A 21,992-nucleotide genomic window follows, 5' to 3' on the forward strand; every position below is an offset into this window, starting at 1 on the left:
CCCCAGGGACACCTAGGGCACCCGCAGGGACCCGTAGGGGACAGCCAGGGCACCCCAGGGACACCCTGGGCACCCCCAGGGACACCTAGGGGACAGCCAGGGCACCCCAGGGACACCTAGGGGACAGCGAAGGCAACCCCAGGGACACTTTGGGGACAGCCAGGGCACCCCAGGGACACGCAGGGCACCCCCAGGGACACCGAGGGGACCTCCAGGGTACCCCCAGGGACACGTACGGGACAGCCAGGGCACCCCCAGGGACACCTAGGGCGCCCCCAGGGCACCCTAGGGACAACCAGGGCACCCCCAGGGACACCTAGGGGACAGCCAGGGCACCCCAGGGCACCCCAGGGACACCCAGGGCACCCCCAGGGACACCTAGGGGACAGCCAGGGACACCTAGGGGACAGCCAGGGCACCCCCAGGGACACCTAGGAGACAGCCAGGGCACCCCCAGGGACACCCAGGGCGCCCCCAGGGACACCTAGGGGACAGCCAGGGCACCCCCGGGGACACCGAGGGGACAGCCAGGGCACCCTAGGGACAGCCAGGGCACCCCCAGGGCCACCTAGGGCATAGCCAGGGCACCCCCAGGGACACCTAGAGGACAGGCAGGGCACCCCCAGGGCGCCCCAGGGACACCCAGGGCACTCCCAGGGACAGCTAGGGGACAGCCCGAGCACCCCAAGGACACCCAGGGCACCCCCAGGGACACCTACGGGACAGCAAGGGCACCCCCAGGGACACCCTGGGCACCCCCAGGGACACGTAGGGGACAGCCAGGGCAGCCCAGGGACACTCAGGGCACCCCCAGGGACACCTAGGGAACCTCCAGGGAACCCCAGGGACACCCAGGGCACCCCCATGGACACCTAGGGGACAGGTAGGGCACCCCGATGGACACCTAGGCGACAGCCAGGGCCCCCCCAGGGACACCTAGGGGACAGGCAGGGCACCCCCAGGGCACCCCAGGGACACCCAGGGCACCCCCAGGGACACCAAGGGGACAGCCAGAGCACCCCAGAGACACCCAGGGGACCCCCAGGGACACCTAGGGGACAGCCACGGCACTCCCAGGGACACCCTGGGCACCCCCAGGGACACCGAGGGGACAGCCAGGGCACCCACTGGGCACCCCAAGGACAGTCAGGGCACCCCCAGGGACACCGAGGGGACAGCCAGGGTACTCCAGGGTCAGCCAGGGCACCCCCAGTGCACCCCAGGGACACCCAGGGCAGCTCCAGGGACACCTAGGGGACAGCCAGGGCCCCCCTAGGGACACCTAGGGGACAGCCAGGGAACCCCAGGGACACCCTGTGCACCCCCAGGGACAGCCAGGGCACCCCCAGGGACACCTAGGGGACAGCCAGGGCACCCCCAGGGACACCTAGGAGACAGCCAGGGCACCCCAGGGACACCCATGGCACCCCCAGGGACACCCAGGGCACCCCCAGGGACACCTAGGGGACAGCCAGGGCCCCCCCAGGGACACCTAGGAGACAGCCAGGGCACCCCAGGGACACCCAGGGCACCCCCAGGGACACCTAGGGGACAGCCAGGGCACCCCCAGGGACATTTAGGGGACAGCCAGGGCACTCCAGGGTCACCCAGGGCACCCCCAGGGACACCTATGGGACAGCCAGGGCACCCCCAGGGACACCAAGGGGACAGCCAGGGCACTTCCAGGGACACCTAGGGGACAGGGAGGTCACCCCCAGGGACACCAAGGGGACAGCCACGGCACCCCAGGGACACCTAGGGGACAGCCAGGGCACCCCAGGGAGAGCCAGGGTACCCCCAGGGACCCCTAGGGGACAGCCTGGGCACCCCCAGGGACACGTAGGGGACAGCTAGGGCACACCAGGGACAGCCAGGGCACCCCCAGGGACACCTAGGGGACAGCCAGGGCACCCCAGGGACACCCAGGGCACCCCCAGGGACAGCTAGGGGACAGCCAGGGCATCCCCAGGGACACCAGAGCACCCCCAGGGACACTTAGGGGACAGCCAGGGCCCCCCCAGGGACAGACAAGGGACCCCTAGGGACACCTATGGGACAGCCAGGGACCCCCAGGGACAGCCAGGGCACCCCCAGGGACACCTAAGGGACAGCCAGGGCACCCCAGGGACGCCTTGGGGACAGCAAGGCACCCCAAGGACACCTAGGGGACAGCCAGGGCACCCCAGGGACACTCAGGGCACCCCAGGGACACCTAGGGGACATCAAGGGCACCCCAGAGGCAGCCACGGCACCCCACAGATAGCCAGGGAACCCCCAGGGACACCTAAGGGACAGCCAGGGCACCCCCAGGGACACCTAAGGAACAGCCAGGGCACCCCCAGGGACACCTATGGGACAGCCAGGGCAGCCCTGGGACACCTAGGGGACAGCCAGGGCACCCCCAGGGACACCTATAGGAAAGCCTGGGCACCCCAGGGACAGCCAGGGCACCCCAGGGACACCTAGGGGACAGCCAGGGCCCCCCAGGGACACCTAGAAGACAGCCAGGGCACCACAGGAACAGCCAGGGCACCCCCGGGGACACCCAGGGGACCCCAGGGACACCTAGGGGACAGCCAGGGCACTCCCAGGGACACCTAGGGGACAGGCAGGGCACCCTTGGGACAGCCAGGGCTCCCCCAGGGACAACTAGGGGACAGCCAGGGTACCCCCAGGGACACGTAGGGGACAGCTAGAGCACACCAGGGACAGCCAGGGCACCCCCAGGGACACCTAGGGGACAGGCAGGTCACCCCCAGGGACACCTAGGGGACAGCCAGGGCACCCCAGGGACAGCCAGGGTACCCCCAGGGACCCCTAGGGGACAGCCAGGGTACCCCCAGAGACATGTAGGGGACAGCTAGGGCACACCAGGGACAGCCAGGGCACCCCCAGGGACCCCTAGGGGACAGCCAGGGCACCCCAGGGACACCCAGGGCATCCCCAGGGACACGTAGGGGACAGCTAGGGCACACCAGGGACAGCCAGGGCACCCCCAGGGACACTTAGGGGACAGCCAGGGCCCTCCCAGGGACACCAGGGTACACCCAGGGCCCCCCCAGGGACAGACAAGGCACCCCTAGGGACACCTATGGGACAGCCAGGGACCCCCAGGGACAGCCAGGGCACCCCCAGGGACACCTAGGGGACAGCCAGGGCACCCCAGGGACGCCTTGGGGACAGCAAGGCACCCCAAGGACACCTAGGGGACAGCCAGGGCACCCCAGGGAAAGCCAGGGCACCCCAGGGACACCTAGGGGAAAGGCAGGGCACCCCAGGGACACCCTGGGCACCCCCAGGGACACATAAGGGACAGCCAGGGTACCCCAGGGACACCAAGGGGACAGCCAGGGCACCCCCAGGGACACCTAGGGGACAGGCAGGGCACCCCAGGGACAGCCAGGGCCCCCCCAGGGATAGCCAGGGCATCCCCGGGGACACCTAGGGGACAGCCAGGGCACCTCCAGGGACACCAAGGGGACAGCCAGGGCACCTCCAGGGACACCTATGGGACAGCCAGGGCACCCCCAGGGACACCAAGGGGACAGCCAGGGCACCTCCAGGGACACCTAGGGGACAGGCAGGGCACCCCAGGGACACCTAGGGGACAGCCAGGGACCCCCAGGGACAGCCAGGGCACCCCCAGGGACTCCAGGGCATCCCCAGGGACACCTAGGGGACAGCCAGGGCACCCCCAGGTACAGCCAGGGGACAGCCAGGGCCCCCCCAGAGGTTGAAGGGGCCCCCCCGCTCCAAACCCAGCACGGATGCCTGCGTTGCGGCCCCCCAAAAACCCATGGCCGCCCCTCGAGCTGATATCGACCCCCCCACAGCATCATTGATCCCCACCCGAGTGTCACTGACCCCCCCAATGTCATTGATGCCCCCCCAATATTCCATTGATCCTTCCTCAGCGTCGCTGACCCCCCCCAAAATTCCATTGATCCCCTCCACTTGATCCCGCCCTTTTTCTCCCCTCACGTTTCCCGCCCTTTTTCTCCCCTCACGTTTCCCGCACTTTTTCGTGGGGAACGACCCCTGAGGGGTCCTGTGGAAGGATTCTGGAGGTCCGAGGGGTGAATTTGGGGTTTGAAGGGAGGTTTTGGGGGGTCCCAGGGATGGATTTGGGGGTTTTTGGGGGTCCAAGGGATGGATTTGGGGGTCCCGGGGTGGATCTGGGGTCCTGGGGAGGTTTTGGGGGGTCCCAGGGGTGGATTTGGGGTTCATGGGGAGGGGTTCGGGGGTTTTTTGGGGCCTCAGGGGTGAATTTGGGGTCCGGGGAGGGGTTTTTGGGGGTCCCTCACCTGCAGGGCGTCGCGGGGGTGGCAGGGGGAGGGGGCAGCGGGGGGAGCCCAGCGCCCACCCCCCCTTGGGCTTCAGGAGGGCGTCGATGAGACCGAAACAGCTCGGGGGGGGGGGTGGTCAAAAACGGGGGGGGGTCACGGGCTGGAACCCCCCAGTGCCCCCCAAACCACCCCCAGGGCCCCCCCGACCTCCAGGTGCCCGCAAAACCCTCCTCAGGTTCCTTTGATGCCTCAAATGGGCCGCCCAAACCTCCCGAAGATCCCCGAAAAACACCCACAGCAGCCCCTTGAGACTCCCCGCAGACCCCCCAAACCCCTCCAGGACAACTCGGGACCCCCAGGACCCCCCAAAATCCGCCCCCCCCTCCCCCTGAGGCCTCGTTTGACCCGCTCCACGTTGCGGACAGGCACCAGCTGATCAAGCCACAAGCACCAGCACCTGCGGGACTGGGATGGACTGGGAGCACTGGGAGGGTGATCAGAGAGAACTGGGATGGACGGGGAGTGGACTGGGACGAACTGGCAGGCGTGTCGGGGTGGATGGTGGGCACACGGTGCCTTACTGGTCTATACTGGGATGGGTCCAATGGCCCCAGGGGAGGGGGTGTGGCCACACCGGTCCAGACTGGGAGGGGTGTCACCATGGCGCCGGAGGCGGAGTCGAGGATACGAGCGAGACAGGGACACCTAGGGGACAGCCAGGGCACCCCCAGGGACAGCCAGGGCACCCCCAGGGACACCTAAAGGACAGCCAGGGCACCCCAGGGACACCTAGGGGACAGCCAGGGCACCCACAGGGACACTCAGGGCACCCCAGGGACACCTAGGGGACATCAAGGGCACCCCAGAGGCAGCCACGGCACCCCACAGATAGCCAGGGAACCCCCAGGGACACCTAAGGGACAGCCAGGGCACCCCCAGGGACACCTAAGGAACAGCCAGGGCACCCCCAGGGACACCTATGGGACAGCCAGGGCAGCCCTGGGACACCTAGGGGACAGCCAGGGCACCCCCAGGGACACCTAGGGGACAGCCAGGGCACCCCTGGGACACCCAGGGCACCCCCAGGGACACCAAGGGGACAGCCAGGGCACCTCCAGGGACACCTATGGGACAGCCAGGGCACCCCCAGGGACACCAAGGGGACAGCCAGGGCACTTCCAGGGACACCTAGGGGACAGGGAGGTCACCCCCAGGGACACCAAGGGGACAGCCTGGGCACCCCCAGGGACAGCCGGGGCACCCCTAGAGCACCTCAGGGACACCCAGGGCACCCCCAGGGACACGTAGGGGACAGCTAGGGCACACCAGGGACACCCAGGGCACCCCCAGTGACAGCTAGGGGACAGCCAGGGCATCCCCAGGGACACCAGAGCACCCCCAGGGACACTTAGGGGACAGCCAGGGCCCTCCCAGGGACACCAGGGTACACCCAGGGCCCCCCCAGGGACAGACAAGGCACCCCTAGGGACACCTATGGGACAGCCAGGGACCCCCAGGGACAGCCAGGGCACCCCCAGGGACACCTAGGGGACAGCCAGGGCACCCCAGGGACGCCTTGGGGACAGCAAGGCACCCCAAGGACACCTAGGGGACAGCCAGGGCACCCCAGGGAAAGCCAGGGCACCCCAGGGACACCTAGGGGACAGCCAGGGACCCCCAGGGACAGCCAGGGCACCCCCAGGGACTCCAGGGCATCCCCAGGGACACCTCGGGGAAAGGCAGGGCACCCCCAGGGACACCTAGGGGACAGCAAGGCACCCCAGGGACACCCTGGGCACCCCCAGGGACACATAAGGGACAGCCAGGGCACCCCCAGGGACACCTAGGGGACAGGCAGGGCACCCCAGGGACAGCCAGGGCCCCCCCAGGGATAGCCAGGGCATCCCCGGGGACACCTAGGGGACAGCCAGGGCACCCCAGGGACACCCAGGGCACCCCCAGGGACACCAAGGGGACAGCCAGGGCACCTCCAGGGACACCTAGGGGACAGGCATGTCACCCCCAGGGACACCTAAGGGACAGCCAGGGCACCCCAGGGACAGCCAGGGTACCCCCAGGGACCCCTAGGGGACAGCCAGGGTACCCCCCAGGGACACCTAGGGGACAGCCAGGGCATCCCAGGGACAGTCAGGTCCCCCCAAGGGACACCTAGTGGACAGCCCGTGGACCCCAAGGGACACCTAGGGGACAGCCAGGGCATCCCAGGGACACCTAGGGGACAGCCGGGGCGCCCCCAGGGCCACCTAGGGGAAAGCCAGGGCACCCAGAGCTCCAAGTGCTCTCCAAGGCAGGCTCAAAACCCTTACCAACGATTGGCTTTAATAAAGCAACTCACACAAAGTCACCAGCACCACACGGTTGGTCTGTAACGGCTGCAACAAAATATGCCCTCCTGGAAGCAGTTCAGCACTTACTGATCACTTCTTTGTTTTGGCACTTCCCAGCCAGGGCCTGCGGGGCCTCCTGCAGATGCAGGTCTTCGCTGACAAGGCTCCACTTGTGCAGCAGCAGCAGGATTAGGGGCAGGAGCAGGAGCAGCTCCCTGAAATTTTAGAAAATATTAGAAAAATACAGGCAAAAATCTCACCTCTGTCCTCCCCTAAGAACATCCCTAGGACATCATCCCAGTTTTTCCCAGCTAGGAGCTGCAAGGAATTCAGGCAGGGGAATTGACATCAGGGAACAGCTTTGTAAAGTCAAAGGCAGAAAGAGAAGATCCACCAGCAAAGGGCAGGAAAGGGGAAAGGTTTCTGAAAACATTTCTGCAGTCTAATTAATAATTATTTCTGCTTCCCCAGCGAGAAGAACACAAACTCACAGCCATTCAGGCCTGACAGTCCCCTGCAGCCAGAGCTCAGCACACATCCACAGAAGCAAGTCCAGCATCTGAAAGAAAAAAAAAAAAAAAAAACAACAAAAAAACACAATCAAACCAGAAGGAAAAGGTGATTTCTTTGGCTTCAAAGTTATTTCAAGTTCTTAAAGCCCAACACAGCTGATAGGAGAAACAGAGTCAGGGCTCCTGGCAGACAGAGGGTGTTTTCCCCCCCAGGGGACTGCAGAGGAATTGTCTGGGACTTGGACTGTCCCTCGGGGTGACACCAGTTGCTGTGACTTTTATCATTCCATATGTTTGACTCCCAAAACTTCCCAGCCCAGGGGCTTGAGCTGACAGGGCAGCACAAAGATTGTTCTCTGTGTGGTGCCCAGATTTGGGGTTCACTGTCACCTTTGCTAGTTTAGATGAATTATACCCACGGCCCCGAATTCCCTGCTCAGTTCCTGCTGCAATAACCTCACAGTGCCTCACAGAGCATGGATATTCCCACGCAGAGCTGCTGCTTGAATGCCAGATGTGTCAGGAACTAGCAGAGCTTCCAAGGAAGCTCAGCAGGATGGGGACAGGATAGGTTTCTATTCCATAGATTTGGTTAATTCTAACCCTCATCCCCTGGGGGTCACCTGTCAGATTTCCCTGGAATTCAGCCACCCCCTGAGCTCGGGCTCCAGGTGATGTTTCAGAGCAGGAGAAGGCACTGGCCGGCCTGTGCTGAGGCAGCCCCTGTGCCCTCGGGAGGACACAGCTCCCTGCAGGAGCTCAGCTCCTTTCTGAGCCCCAGCAGTGGCCTCTGCAAGTGCCTTTCCCTCAGGCAAGGGATGCCCATCCCTGCCTTCAGCACACCTCCAGTGGGACCCACCTGCAAAAGCTTTCCATCACTTCTGCACTCCGCCTGGCTCCCTGGAAAAGTCCAGACTTCATCCAAACGAAACTCCATCCCACTCAAACCTTTGATTTTGAGGCATCTCCGAGGGCCGTTGCTCTGGATTTAATTTCTGTGAGGGAGGAGCACCTTGGCTTTAATGCTGCCGATGGGTGATGTCCTCAGGCTGAAAGGGAGGGGATTTGGGGTGGCCAGGACATCCCTGGCAACTGTGTGGGAGCTCCGGGAGGTGGGAATTGCTGTCTGAGCCCCTCTGCAGACAGCCCGAGCCGCCGTTCCCGGGCAATGCCAGCTGTTCCCTGGGGAGCTCTTGGGCTGTGGGTGCCTCTGTCCGGGCTGCAGCATCTCCCCGTGCCCGGCGGGAGCAGCCCCTGGCCGAGGAGCCGCGGCAGCCCCGGGGCCGTGTCCGTGCCAGCCCCGAGCCCGGCCCCGGGCCCTGCGTTTGGCCGCCGCTGCCACGGGCGGGGCCCCGCAGGCACAGCTCCTCCCCTGCACATCATCCCAGGGCTGCTGGCCCCGCTGGGGCTGCCGGCCTCCTTCCTCCCTGCGCCTCCGGGCACCCGGGACACCTGCAGGAAACACCGAGGGACACTGCAGGCGGCACGGGGGGGCACCGAGGCCTCCGGCCAGAAAAGCAGCCCCGGCCTCAGCAGCTGCCATCAGTTTGGCCCGGCAACACTCACCTGCAGGAAACGCCCCTGTGCGGGTGGGACCGGCCCTGCCTCTCTCCAGAACTTTGGCCGTGGAAGAAGGGAAGCCTCAGGACTTGTCCTGCTCCTTTCCGCCCGGAAAGAGACTTTGTGTAAGTACTTTTACGGCAGCTGTTGAGTAAATCCTGGAAAGGACAGGAAATCAGCGTCACTGGAAGAGCTTTGTGCTGTCGTGAGCTGCCAGCCAGTTCTGCCCTCGAGCCATTCCAGGGGCTGCTGTGTGAAGCAGCTTTGGCAGAGAAGGCGGCACTGCACTTACCTTAGTGGGGCCAAGCGTTGCCATCCTATGGAGGTCCATCCCCATAATGCAGAGATTGGTTCAGCTGCTTGGAGCAGAGTCCGGGTAATGCCAAGGTGCTGAGTTCGATTCTCAAACGGTCCGTCTGCTTGAGAGTCAGATTTTAGGATCCCTCTCAGGCTCAGTATATCCTGTGACCTGGAAATAAGAGGAAAATTCTCGGCTGAGTTTTAGTAAAACAGCTTTTGCCATTGCAGGGTGTGAGCTGCACTCGGTGATTTTCGGCCGCGATGAGCCCCACGAGCATTCCGCCCTTCCTTGCCGCCATCTTGGTTGCGTCTGAGGCCACTTCCGGTCCCGCCGGCATCTTTTTTGCGGCACCGCTAAGGCCCCCGGCAGGTGTTTACACAGACGCCTGACTAAATCCACGAATCCGAACCCGGAGGCGGCGCGGATGAGCACATGGCCGGTGTCTGCACACCTGGAAACGCCGCGGAAAATTGCGCCCGGGCGGCGCTGTAGTCGGGGTTTTTGTGCAGGCATCTGCGTAAACGCCTACAGGGTCCTTATTTTTTCCCGCCCTTTTGGCCGCCCTTTTTGGAAGGTCGGGCGCCTCGCGCCTCGGCGCCATTTTGTGAGGGGCGACGCGTGACTTCCGCTTTTCCTTGCCGCCATCTTGGTTGCTCCTGAGGCCACTTCCGTCCCGGCCGCCATGTTCTTTGTGGCTCGGCATAGGCCTCCGCCAGGTGTTTACACAGACGCCTGACTAAATCCACGAATCCGAACGCAAGCGCGTCGCGACTGAGCACACGGCCCGTGTCGGCACACCTGGAAACGCCGCGGAAAATTGCGCCCGGGCAGCGCCGTAGTCGGGGTTTTTGTGCAGGCGTCTGGCTAAATGCCTATATGGTCCTTATTTTTTCCCGCCCTTTTGGCCGCCTTTTTTGGAAGGTCGGGCGCCTCGCGCTTCGGCGCCATTTTGTGAGGGGCGACGTGTGACTTCCGCTTTCCCTTGCCGCCATCTTGGTTGCTCCTGAGGCCACTTCCGTCCCGGCCGCCATGTTCTTTGTGGCTCGGCATAGGCCTCCGCCAGGTGTTTACGCAGACGCCTGACTAAATCAACGAATCTGAACGCGGACGCGGCGCGACTGAGCACACGGCCCGTGTCCCCACACCTGGAAACGCCGCGGAAAATTGCCCCCGGGCGGCGCCGTAGTCGGGGTTTTGTGCAGGCAGCTGCATAAACACCTATAGGGTCCTTATTTTTCCCGCCCTTTTGGCCGCCCTTTTTAGAAGGTCAGGCGCCTCGCGTCTCGCCGCCATCTTGGTAGTGGAACCCACTAAAATGCCCCCTCGGCCGCTCACACAAGCGCCTGACTCAATGGACTGCCGCCCGCGGCGCCGCTGCGCCCCCATCCCGTGTCCGCACACCCGCAGACGCCGCGGAAAAGCGCGCCCGGACGGCTCCGGGGTCCGGGTGGCGCGCGCAGGCAGCCGGCTGCCACGCGCCCGGGCTCCTTGCCTTTTTCCCTCCCTTTCGGCCCCGAGCTGCGGGCGGGCGGGCGGCAGCGCCGCCCCCGAGCTCACAATGCGGGGCTGCCACGCGCGTCGGGGACGGGCGGGGGGGGACAGCTGCACTACCGCTCTTTGCCCACAGGGTGGCAGCACTGCCGCACGGCTCCGGCGGGACGGTCATGGGGGACAGCTGCACTACCGCTCTTTGCCCACAGGGTGGCAGCATTGCCGCACAGATCAGGCGGGACGGGCGGGAGGGACAGCTGCACTACCGCTCTTTGCCCACACGATGGCAGCATTGCCGCACAGATCAGGCGGGACGGGCGGGAGGGACAGCTGCACTACCGCTGTTTGCCCACACGGTGGCAGCATTGCCGCACAGATCGGGCGGGCCGGGCGGGGGGGAAGCTGCACTACCGCTCTTTGCCCACAGGGTGGCAGCATTGCCGCACAGATCAGGCGGGACGGGCGGGAGGGACAGCTGCACTACCGCTGTTTGCCCACACGATGGCAGCATTGCCGCACAGATCGGGCGGGCCGGGCGGGAGGGACAGCTGCACTACCGCTCTTTGCCCACAGGGTGGCAGCATTGCCGCACAGATCGGGCGGCCCGGGCGGGGGGGAAGCTGCACTACCGCTCTCTGCCCACAGGGTGGCAGCACTGCCGCGCGGCGGCGCGGAGCGGAGCCATAAACGAACGTGCCCAGAAATGCCCTTCCGAACAGCCTCCGGAATAAATGGCCCAAAAGACCCCCGAGCACACCTGCGAGAGCCCTGCCAGCAACCAGACCGAAACAAAAAAGCCTTTCGTTCAGGCTCTATTTCAATATTTTTTATCTTTGTGATTCTGATATTTACATTAATCATTACCATTCAGCTTTTATATTATGTACATTATACATCATGTATTATGTTTATTATACTATTATATTTATTATATATATTAAGTATAGAAAGTGATATATAAAATAATTTATTATTTATTATGTAATGTTATAAATAATAATACATTTCATTGAAATATCATGATTATGTACATTATAGATGTTTATATTATGTATATTATATATATTTATAAAACGTGTAGTATGTAATAATATATTGTGTATTTATTATTTATATTATTTTTCATATCCTATACTTTTTGTTATTTTTCTTTTTCATTATTTTTTAATTCGTTTGTTTATATTTTAAACGATATTTTACACTAGATGAATTCATTAACCTAACACATCAGAAACACAATTAATTTGAATTAAATGAGCCTGGTTTTCTAAGGGGTAAAGTTTTAATCTTTATTCAAATAATATGGGCATGTTTTCTCTTTCTCTATGGTTTTTTTTTGGTGGGTTGCGGGGGAGTTTAGTTTGTGGGTTTTCTTTTTTTGTTCGCTTTGTTTTGGAGTTCTTTGCTAATAAACAAGCAGGGTCGGAGAGTTCAAAATAAAACGTCTACTTTGTTTTTATTGCCCCCTCTGAAATACGCCTCGACAGCCTGGACAGCAGGCTGCTGCTGGTAACACTGTGCACGGGTAGGAGGAGACCTGGTCGGGGCTGGGAAGGAAAAAACGGCACCACGGTGGTCACAGCTTTCTCCCTTCAGGAGTTTTATGGAGCAGAAAATACAGAGCTTTTGCCAACTGCGCTCTCTATGACATCCCGACGTCCAGCGGGCACGGAGGTCATTTCTCATCTTTCTTGCCAACAGCCAAACCCCCAGGCGCCCGGGGGAAGAAAGAGTATGGGGAAAAAAAAAAAGGAACAAAGAAAACATGAAAAAATAAACCAAAACTATAGAAAATAATAAATAAAATTAAAATACCAAAAGAAAAAAATTTCAAAGTAACAAAAAAGTGGAAAAAAAATTTAAACAAAAAATTAAAATAAAAAACTAAAAGTAGTTTTAACAAGTAAATAAATAGCTAAAGAAAAAAATATAAAAATTAAAAAACGGAAGAAAAAGTCTTTGAAAAACCACAAAACGCAACATGAGAAACCACAACAAAAGAGCATAAAAATACAAAAATAACAAGAAATAAAATACAAAATTAAATAAATGCAGCTTTCACCTCCTGCCACTGCCTAAAAAAGCACCATGGCTTTCCTCAATTATGCAGCAATAAGGGAAACAAACCCAGTGCCCCCCAGAACAGAAGGTTTTCTAGACAATTCCCACTTTTGCTTGGAAACAAATTCTATTTTAGTGGGAAGCTCATTTTGGACAAACACCCAAATGTGCCAAGGTAGGAAAGAACCAGCCCCCTGTGTCCAAGGAACAGCAGCTAGGCCTGGATTCAGGTTTTAATGGCATTTATGTAATTAAAAATGCAGTAAATTGAACTTTACAAAGAGATGAATCATGGCAAATAAATACTTCAACGTTTTCTTGGGAATTCACAGAATTTTGTGGAGATGGTGCTGGACAATTCCTGATTTACCAACATTAATTGGGTAAATTTCCTTGGAAATGTGCTCTACAAGGTGCAAGAATTCCAATTAGGATGGAAAATTGGAATAAATAAATATTCCCTTACTAAAATCAGAGAGAAAATCAGAGTTATTCCTTCAAATAAAAGGAAGGAATAACATCTAAATCCAAGCTTGCCTGGAAAACAAGCTCAGGAATTTCTAACATTGAAAACTTTTGCAAGAGTCATGAAGTTGGTGAAAGTTCATGGAATGATGATTTAAAATCTGCTTCCTCTGCTCTGATTTAAAGGGAAGTGGGAATTCAACAGGTCCAGTTACTCCTATCCAACCTTGGACTGGGATAAGGCCTTCCAGTGGCTTCACTTCCTACTGGCTCTCTCCTTTTTGCCCACAACCTGGAAGAGGAAAAGCAACAGGAATAAAGTCTCAAACAGGATGTCCTTGGTCCAGGCAGACTGAAATGCAGCTCCCAGGGAGGGAGGCCAGGCTGTGCCTCGGGGAGCTCCGGGAATCTGGGATTGCCCGTGGGATTAAAGGGCTGGAAAAGCACACCCACCTGCCAGGTTCAGTGCTGGGACCGAGCAAGGCCGGGGCTCAGGGGCAGCAGTCAGAGCTGGGACTGCAGGAGAACACCCCAAACCCGGGTTAAACATCCGGCACGACACGCAGCACGCTCCGGGAGAAACTCGGGCGGGAGAAGCCCCGGGATGCTCCACGTTCCTTGCCCTTGGCAGCTGTGCCAGGGCCTCCATCAGAATGCTGACCTCACCGTGCAGCTCCGACAAAATAGGAGAACTTATGGGAATCGCCCAGCAATCCATGGACTTCCAGTTATTAAGAACCACAGCTGCAGCGAAAGGTGCCCAAACTCTACTGCAAACCAGCAGGTCTGAGGAGACGCAGGGATTTATTCCTGAGGGGACACAAGGATCCCTCAGCCAGCCAGGATTTCTCCCAGGCTCTTCCCACTGCTCTCTGAGGACACAAACAGCAGTTTTTCCCTGGAGTTCCCCTTTCCAACAATGCCAAGACTCCTGTTCTCCTCCAACCCCAGGTTCAGGAAGGAAAGTAGGAATATTATCACTGCACAGACTGTCCAGGAGGGTGTGACTGAGGCAGCAGCACCAGCTCCCACTCCACTGCTGCTCTGGATTCCTGAGTAGCTCCTTTCCATCCTGCCCTTCCCAGCACCATTCCCTGGGTGCCATGTCCACAGACACCTTCTCCATGCAGCTTAAAACCCACAGACACCAACAGAAAGGAGATCAAAAATCAATTCACATGCTGCTAGTCAGAGAGAATGGGAGAGGCCTAAAAATCTGCATTTATTTTAGAACACTAGAGCAATTTCTTCATGACCCTGACTATCAGTGATGGGCAGATAAACACCTTCTTTAACTTACTACCTGCAAAAACATCAAGTTTCAAGTTTAGTAAAGATAAAATTTTGCTGCAAAAATAAAAGAGGTGGGATGTTGGTGTTAGTGCTTTAACCTTCGGACATTAGCGGGTATTTGTAAAACAAATTCATTATTGAAGCAGCTAACTTGAAAATAAGGGGGTTTTACAATAAAGTTGACCAAAAAAGAGTCTCAAAATTAAGATATAGGTTGCACAAATATTTAAGAAAAAAAAAGTTGTCTTTCGTGCATATAACCTGCCAGCCTCTCATGTTTTCAGTCCTTACCATTTATTTTTACCAAGGTGATGACTAAAACCTTGTCAAAAGCTCAAAAAAAAAACAATCCAGGACAAGGCAGGTGTTTTCCCAAGTACCCCCAGTGTGGAGCTGTGTCAGCCACAAGTGTTTGCTCCCTCAGCCCAGCCCGGAGCAGGCTCCAGCTGCTGCCCAGGGGTTACCAAGGGACTCACCTGTTTCAAGCTGTAAATGCAGGTGGCCTGCACTGGAGTGCCAAAAAATGTGAAATATGTGACTCTCACCTTGAATAGCGATCGATCTTCTCAGGGGAGCCCCTCACCCAGGATGGGGGGCTCTGCCACGGATTTCATCCCTCTGCATCTGAAAGAAAGTTGGGACAAAAGTCAGAGTGCTGCAGGATACCTTGACAGCTCCACACATCTTGTGGCAATCTAGGAATACCCTCTACAGTCTAACTACACCCCACATCACAAATTTCAAGCCCCCAGCACTATTATCCTATTACCCCCACACCCAGACTGAGCATCAAGGCAGAGCAGCTCCAGGCCAAACACACACCAACACCCGTGACACAGCACAGGACAAACGAGGGGACACAACAGGGACAGAAAACTCTGGCAAGAAGAATGACCCTGAGGGTCCAGAGAACTCGGAATGAGATGACCGAGGTAAGATGGAAGGTGAGCTGGCCAGGCTCAGAGAACCCTGCAGGAACAAGATGCCATCGGGATGACTTATCCCAAGAAATGCAGAGATGGATGCCCGAGAACCCTACGGTCAGAATCCTCTACCTGTCTTTGCATTCTCACAAGACCTAACCCGCCGGAATGGATCAGGGCGGTGCACGGCTGTCAGTACAGCTCAGAACAAGACCTGAAAAGGCATCGGACTGGATGCTTGTGAAGAGAGATGGATTCTGATGAGTGTCCGAGCAGCTGAGACAAAGGCACCTGCCTGAGCAGCACAGAGATCAGAAATGCTAAGACTGATGCCAGAGGTTTTGACAGGCCCCTGAAGGGCTAAGGGAAAAGACAGCACACACAAGACACCCAAGACACAGAGTGCACAACAGACACAACACACACCAGGACTGCTCTGCCCTGCACACCTCGGCACTGTGATCCAGAATGAGACTCTCCCTGGATGAAACCTAAGGGGTCACAGCTTAGACATCCCTGTCTTCAAACCTGACTCAAAAAACCTTGCTAGTGACCCCACACTCTTCTTTCATGCCCTCTACGGCTCTGAGCTCTCCACTTATCTCTCAGATGTCTGGGGAGGTGCATCCACGCCGGGTCCCAAAGAAGGCTGCCTCTCCCTCGGGGAAATTCCTGCTGTGACCAGGCTGGTGTCTCCTCGTCAGCTACAATAAAGAGAACTAAACGTGACCCTGTGCTCTTAGCAGCACATCAGCCAGAAACCAGCAATTCTGCTACTCACAGTCTCCTAAGCTTGCCTGTGTCCTCGGCCCTGTGCTTCAGCTGCGCTCAGAGGCCAACGCCGGCGTCGCAGGGTCTGGTCTAAAAATAAAGACAAAGAACAGAGCTGTAACACGGCCACCATTTACACCTCCCCTGCAAATCAAAACAGTGACCGACCTTCTCAGGGGAGCCCCCTCACCCAGGATGGGGGGCTCTGCCACAGATTTCATCCACCTGCATCTGAAAGAAAGTCAGAACAACAGTCAGAGTGCGGCAGGATACCTTGACAGCTCCACATATCTTGTGGAAATCTAGGAATACCCTCGACAGCCCTGCTACACTCCACATCACAAATTTCAAGCCCCCGGCACTATTACCCTCGTACCCCTACACCCAGACTGAGCATCAAGGCAGAGCAGCTCCCGGCCAAACACACACCAACACCCGTGACACAGCACAGGACAAACGAGGGGACACAACAGGGATAGAAAACTCTGGCAAGAAGAATGACCCTGAGGGTCCAGAGAACTCGGAATGAGATGACCGAGGCGAGACTGAAGGTGAGCTGGCCAGGCTCAGAGAACCCTGCAGGAACAAGATGCCATCGGGATGACTTATCCCAAGAAATGCAGAGATGGATGCCCGAGAATCCTACGGTCAGAATCCTCTACCTGCCTTTGCATTCTCACAAGACCTAACCCGCCGGAATGGATCAGGGCGGTGCACGGCTGTCAGTACAGCTCAGAACAAGACCTGAAAAGGCATCGGACTGGATGCTTGTGAAGAGAGATGGATTCTGATGAGTGTCCGAGCAGCTGAGACAAAGGCACCTGGCTGAGGAGCACAGAGATCAGAAATGCTAAGACTGATGCCAGGGGTTTTGATAGGCCCCTCAAAGGACAAAAGGAAAAGACAAGACACCAAACAGACAGAGTGCACAACAGACAAGTGACACAACACACACCAGGACTGCTCTGCCCGGCACACCTCGGCACTCTGATCCAGAATGAGACTTTCTGTAGCCTAAGCGGTCACTTCTTGGACATCCCTGTCACCAAAAATGACTCAAAAAATCCCTCCCGGTGGCCCCTGATCCCACACCCCGCTTTCAAGCCCTCCCTGGCTCCGAGCCCTCCACTTATCTCTCGGACGTCTAGGGAGGTGAATCCACGCTGGGTGGCAAAGAAGGCCGCCTCTCCCTCAGGGAAATTCCTGCTGTTGCTGGGCTGTTGTCTCCTACACAGCTACAATAAAGAAAACCAAACATCAAAGCATAATCTTGGCAGCCCATCACCCAAAACCCGACAATTCTGCTACTCACTGTCTCCTAAGCTTGCCCGTGTCCTCGGCCCCGTGCTTCAGCTGCGCTCAGAGGCCAACGCCGGCGTCGCAGGGTCTGCCTGGGTAAAGAGCAGACAAGGTGACGTGGCAGCGCTGGAACTTGAGGGGACCATCCCTCCTTCTCCTCCCTGACTCACCTCAACTCCTCGCCCGTTATCCAAGACTACCTGGATGGGGCCTTCACAAGGAGAAGATCAAGGCTCCATCACAGACTCCTGGAATGCTCCCGGAGGGCTCACGGGTGAGGTGACCCGGGTCTGTCGTCCGGTTGGTGAGAGGGGAGCTCGGCCTCCTGCGAGTGGACTCCCTAAAACACACAATAACGGAGGCTTAGAGTTGCACCAGCGAGTGAGGCTTGAACAATAGCAACTGCTTCTGTCCACCCATCGCTGCTCACCTCGCCCACGTCAGCTTGACTGCTGAGATCCGGCTTTACCACCTAAAAATAAAGACAAAGAACAGAGATGTAACACAGCCATCATTTACACCTCCCCTGCAAATCAAAACAGTGACTGACCTTCTCAGGGGAGCCCCTCACCCAGACTGGGGGGCTCTGCCACAGATTTCATCCCTCTGCATCTGAAAGAAAGTTCGGACAAAAGTCAGAGTGCTGCAGGATACCTTGACAGCTCCACACATCTTGTGGCAATCTAGGAATACCCTCTACAGTCTAACTACACCCCACATCACAAATTTCAAGCCCCCGGCACTATTACCCTCGTACCCCTACACCCAGACTGAGCAGCAAGGCAGAGCAGCTCCCGGCCAAACACACACCAACACCCGTGACACAGCACAGGACAAACGAGGGGACGCAACAGGGACAGAAAACTCTGGGCAAGAAGAATGACCCTGAGGGTCCAGAGAACTCGGAATGAGATGACCGAGGTGAGACTGAAGGTGAGCTGGCCAGGCTCAGAGAACCCTGCAGGAACAAGATGCCATCGGGATGACTTATCCCAAGAAACGCAGAGATGGATGCCCGAGAATCCTACGGTCAGAATCCTCGAACTGTCTTTGCATTCTCACAAGACCTAACCCGCCGGAATGGATCAGGGCGGTGCACGGCTGTCAGCACAGCTCAGAACAAGACCTGAAAAGGCATCGGACTGGATGCTTGTGAAGAGAGATGGATTCTGATGAGTGTCCGAGCAGCTGAGACAAAGGCACCTGGCTGAGGAGCACAGAGATCAGAAATGCTAAGACTGATGCCAGAGGTTTTGACAGGCGCCTGAAAAGACTAAAGGAAAAGACAAGACACCCAAAAGACACAAAGTGCACAACAGACACAACACACCCTGGGACTGCTCTGCCCTGCACACCTCAGCACTGTGATCCAGAATGAGACTTTCCCTTATTGTAGCCTAAGGGGTCACATCTGGGACATCCCCATCTCCAAACCCGACTCAAAAAATCCCTCCCGCTGACCCCTGCCCTGGCACCCTGCTTTCATCCTCTCCCTAGTTCCGAGCCCTCCACTTATCTCTCAGATGTCTGGGGAGGTGAATCCACGCTGGGTCCCAAAGAAGGCCGCCTATGCCTCTGGGAAATTCCTCCTGTCACTTGCCTGCTGTCTCCTAGTCAGCTACAATAAAGAAAACCAAACATCAAAGCATAATCTTAGCTGCACATCAGCCAAAAACCAGCAGCTCTGCTACTCACCGTCTCTTAAGCAGGACCGGGTCCTCGGGCCCCGTGCGTGCTTCAGCTGAGCTCGGAGGCCGACGCTCGCAGCGCCAAAGCCTTAGAGGCATTACTGGCACTGAGCCCACCCACCGTGGCCTCCATTAGGGCTGTGAGCATCCCCGGTCAGAGCAGGACAGGAACGCAGGGTGGACATCCCCGGTGAACCTCAACCCTGTGGACTCGGCCCCACCACTGTCACTTCCTGCCTGGCCCTAGCTTAGGGTTACTGCCTGCACCTCTCAGGACTTCTGGCCTTGTCTTGCGTTAGGATTGCTGCCTGCACCTGCTCTCAGGGAAACAGTGTTGGCAGCAGCGCTGTGAGGGCCGGGATGCCTGTACTCTGACTTGTATCCTAGGCTGTACCCCTGATTTTCACTGTGTGTTCTCTAGTCCTTGAGTCCTTTACCTCAGCCTCTGCGTGTATCACTGTAACCTCCCCCCTTCTGAACCCTGCTTCTTCAGAGCCCTAGACCTTGCAGCCGGGGACGCTCTGCACCGTTAGGGTCCCAAGAGCTGTCCCGCACGCAGGACAGGTACATCCACAGTTGTTCCCTGCCTACCCTAAACGTGGCCCTGAGACAGGGCAGAGGCTGACAGAGCCGAACTCTTTGCGGTGGCAAAAGGCACGAAGCCTTACCAACCGCCGCCTCGAGAGGGAAATCAGGAGCACTTCCACCGGCTGCGGAGAGACAGGGAATCCCAGGGTGGGTGGGGCGGGAAACCCCCGTTATCCCCAGCCCTGTTGGATCCTGCTCCCCACTATCGCTTCCTGCCTGGCCCTAGCCTGACAGTGTCTGCACAGGTCAGAGCTTCTGGTGTGTTCCTGCACTAGGGCTGCTGCCTGCACCTGCTCTCAGGGGAAGTGTGCTGGTAGCAGTGCTGTGAGGGCCGCTACACCTGTACTCTGACTTGTATCCTAGCCTGTTCCCCTGGTTTTCACCGTGTGTCCTCTAGTCCTTGAGTCCTTTACCTCAGCCTCTGTGTGTGTGGCTACACCTCCCCCCTTCTAAACCCAACTTCTTTAGAGCCCTACACCTCGCAGCCAGGCCTTCTGGCATTGTCCTGCATAAGGGCTCCTGCCTGTACCCGCACTCAGGGAAACGGGCATGTCTTTAGGGCTACTCCTTCGGGTTTGGGTCGGGCTGGTACACCTGTACTCTCAATTGGCACATCTTGGACATCCCTATCTCCAAACCTGACTCAAAAACCCCTCCTGACAAGTCCTGACCCAGCACTCCACTTTCATCCCCTCTGTGGCTCTGAACCCTCCACTTATCTCTTGGACGTCTGGGGATGAGAATCCATGTCGGGTGCCACAGAAGGCCGCCTCGCCCTCTGGGAATTTCCTGCTGTCACCGGGCTGCTGTCTCTTATTCGGCTACAAGAAATAAAACAAACATCGATGTATGATCTCAGCAGATCTGTTGGCCAATCGGTCAGGGCGTAAGACAAGTGGACCACCTCAAACACACAAACAATAACATAAGCTGAAGAGTTACACCGGAAACACCACTACACTTAACTGCATAAATACATAAATTTTCAAACAGACAACCCCAAAAAAATTCCAGCAAAAAAAGCCAACTCTTATCACCCCCAGTCAAACTACTGAATATAATAAAAACAACCCCACGTCCAATCCCCTCAATAATACTCCAGAACATATACCCAGAGCGCCCCCAAAGTTAAAGACCTCCCACTAGCCAAATAAAAAGGAAAAAGCCCATGTCTTGCAACCTATATTAATTCATTAACTTAAAGCTTTAAAAATAAACATTAAAGTTTAAACCTTTAGATAACACTAGCACACCATAGACGCCAATCCCATCACTACATGCCAAACCAAAACTTATTTCAACCTTTTGTGCTGCTGCTGCTCGGCACAAAGGTTTGTCCCTCAGCACCTCCTGAAGTAATGTTCCACGCCCAAGGCCTCCCCCAGCCCCTGTGAGAAGAACTCACCATCCTTCCATGAGCCTCACCTGGGAGCCCAGCATAAACCCCTCTCCTCCCGCAGCTCCGTGCCAAACTGAGCTCGGGCTCCCCTCTTAAAGCAGTGCTGGCAGGACCCGCCCCCTCGTTATCCTTTACAGCTTCCACCTGTCCCCTCATCAGTGTGACAGCTCTCACCTGGGGCTGCTCTGTCCCCTCATCAGTGTGACAGCTCTCACCTGGGGCTGCTCTGTCCCCTCAATCAGCCTGTGACAGCTCTCACCTGCAGCTGCTGCCAGTCCCTGCCGCTCATTTCCTGGACATTGCACTGTGTGCACTGACACGCTGGGGCACCGGGCTTTCCTTGCTGTGAATAAGGATCCCTCTTCTCCTGCACGTGCCCAAGGCTGAAACTGGGATTCCACCTCCTAAATTCCGTTTGTGTGAGGTTCACAATTCCTAAGGAAATTTCCCAGCAATCGTTACCCTTCATTTACATTTTCTCCTTTGGAATCATTACTACCTTGTCTTTCTGTGCAAGGGTTTCCAAACGTTCATTGGGAGTTCAGTAGCCGGGTTGGCTTGTTTATAACATAGCTGACAATCCCAGGCTCAATCCAAACACCCAGAGATACAGGGAAATATGGAGACAGTTTATAAATACTGCCCACCTCTGACCCTGAATTCTTCATCGCACATCCTCGGAGCAGATTTACTCCATCCTTTCTTCCCAGCAGCACCTCTCCAGCACAAATCTCACTTCTCACACCTGTTTCTTCCCACAAACCAAACAGAAATCTACTACAGGGCGAGGCGGGGAGGGGCAAGGCCGGTCTCGGGGCAGAGCCCCCGGGCCCTCAGGGCGGGCCGGGGGGACCGGAGCAGAGCCCGGGCCGGGTTGGAGCCGGAGCCGGTCTGAGGGCGGAGGCCCCGGGCCCTCAGCGCGGGCCGGGGGGCGGGGGCGGTTCCCGGGGCCCGCTGTCCAATCAGCACTGCCGATGCCTCAGCGAGCCCGCCAATCGCGGGGATTC

General features: G+C 57.6%; 2 long non-coding RNA genes across 2 annotated transcripts; both read right to left on the minus strand.

Annotated features, from left to right (window-relative positions):
• Window positions 1–12,022: 12,022 nt before the first annotated feature.
• Window positions 12,023–13,696, minus strand: LOC136305386 (uncharacterized). The gene is made up of 3 exons (XR_010725313.1): window positions 13,478–13,696; window positions 13,251–13,316; window positions 12,023–12,184 (listed from the first exon to the last, which is right to left on the minus strand). It is a non-coding gene; the product is annotated as an uncharacterized lncRNA (long non-coding RNA).
• Window positions 13,697–20,231: 6,535 nt separating this feature from the next.
• On the minus strand, window positions 20,232–21,751 carry LOC136305385 (uncharacterized). Its single transcript, XR_010725312.1, has 3 exons — window positions 21,633–21,751; window positions 21,245–21,420; window positions 20,232–20,407 (listed from the first exon to the last, which is right to left on the minus strand). It is a non-coding gene; the product is annotated as an uncharacterized lncRNA (long non-coding RNA).
• Window positions 21,752–21,992: the final 241 nt, after the last annotated feature.

This window comes from Chamaea fasciata, unplaced genomic scaffold, assembly GCF_029207755.1.
Source record: "Chamaea fasciata isolate MVZ Bird 193981 ecotype frontalis unplaced genomic scaffold, bChaFas1.0.hap1 SCAF_390, whole genome shotgun sequence".
NCBI lineage: Eukaryota > Metazoa > Chordata > Aves > Passeriformes > Sylviidae > Chamaea > Chamaea fasciata.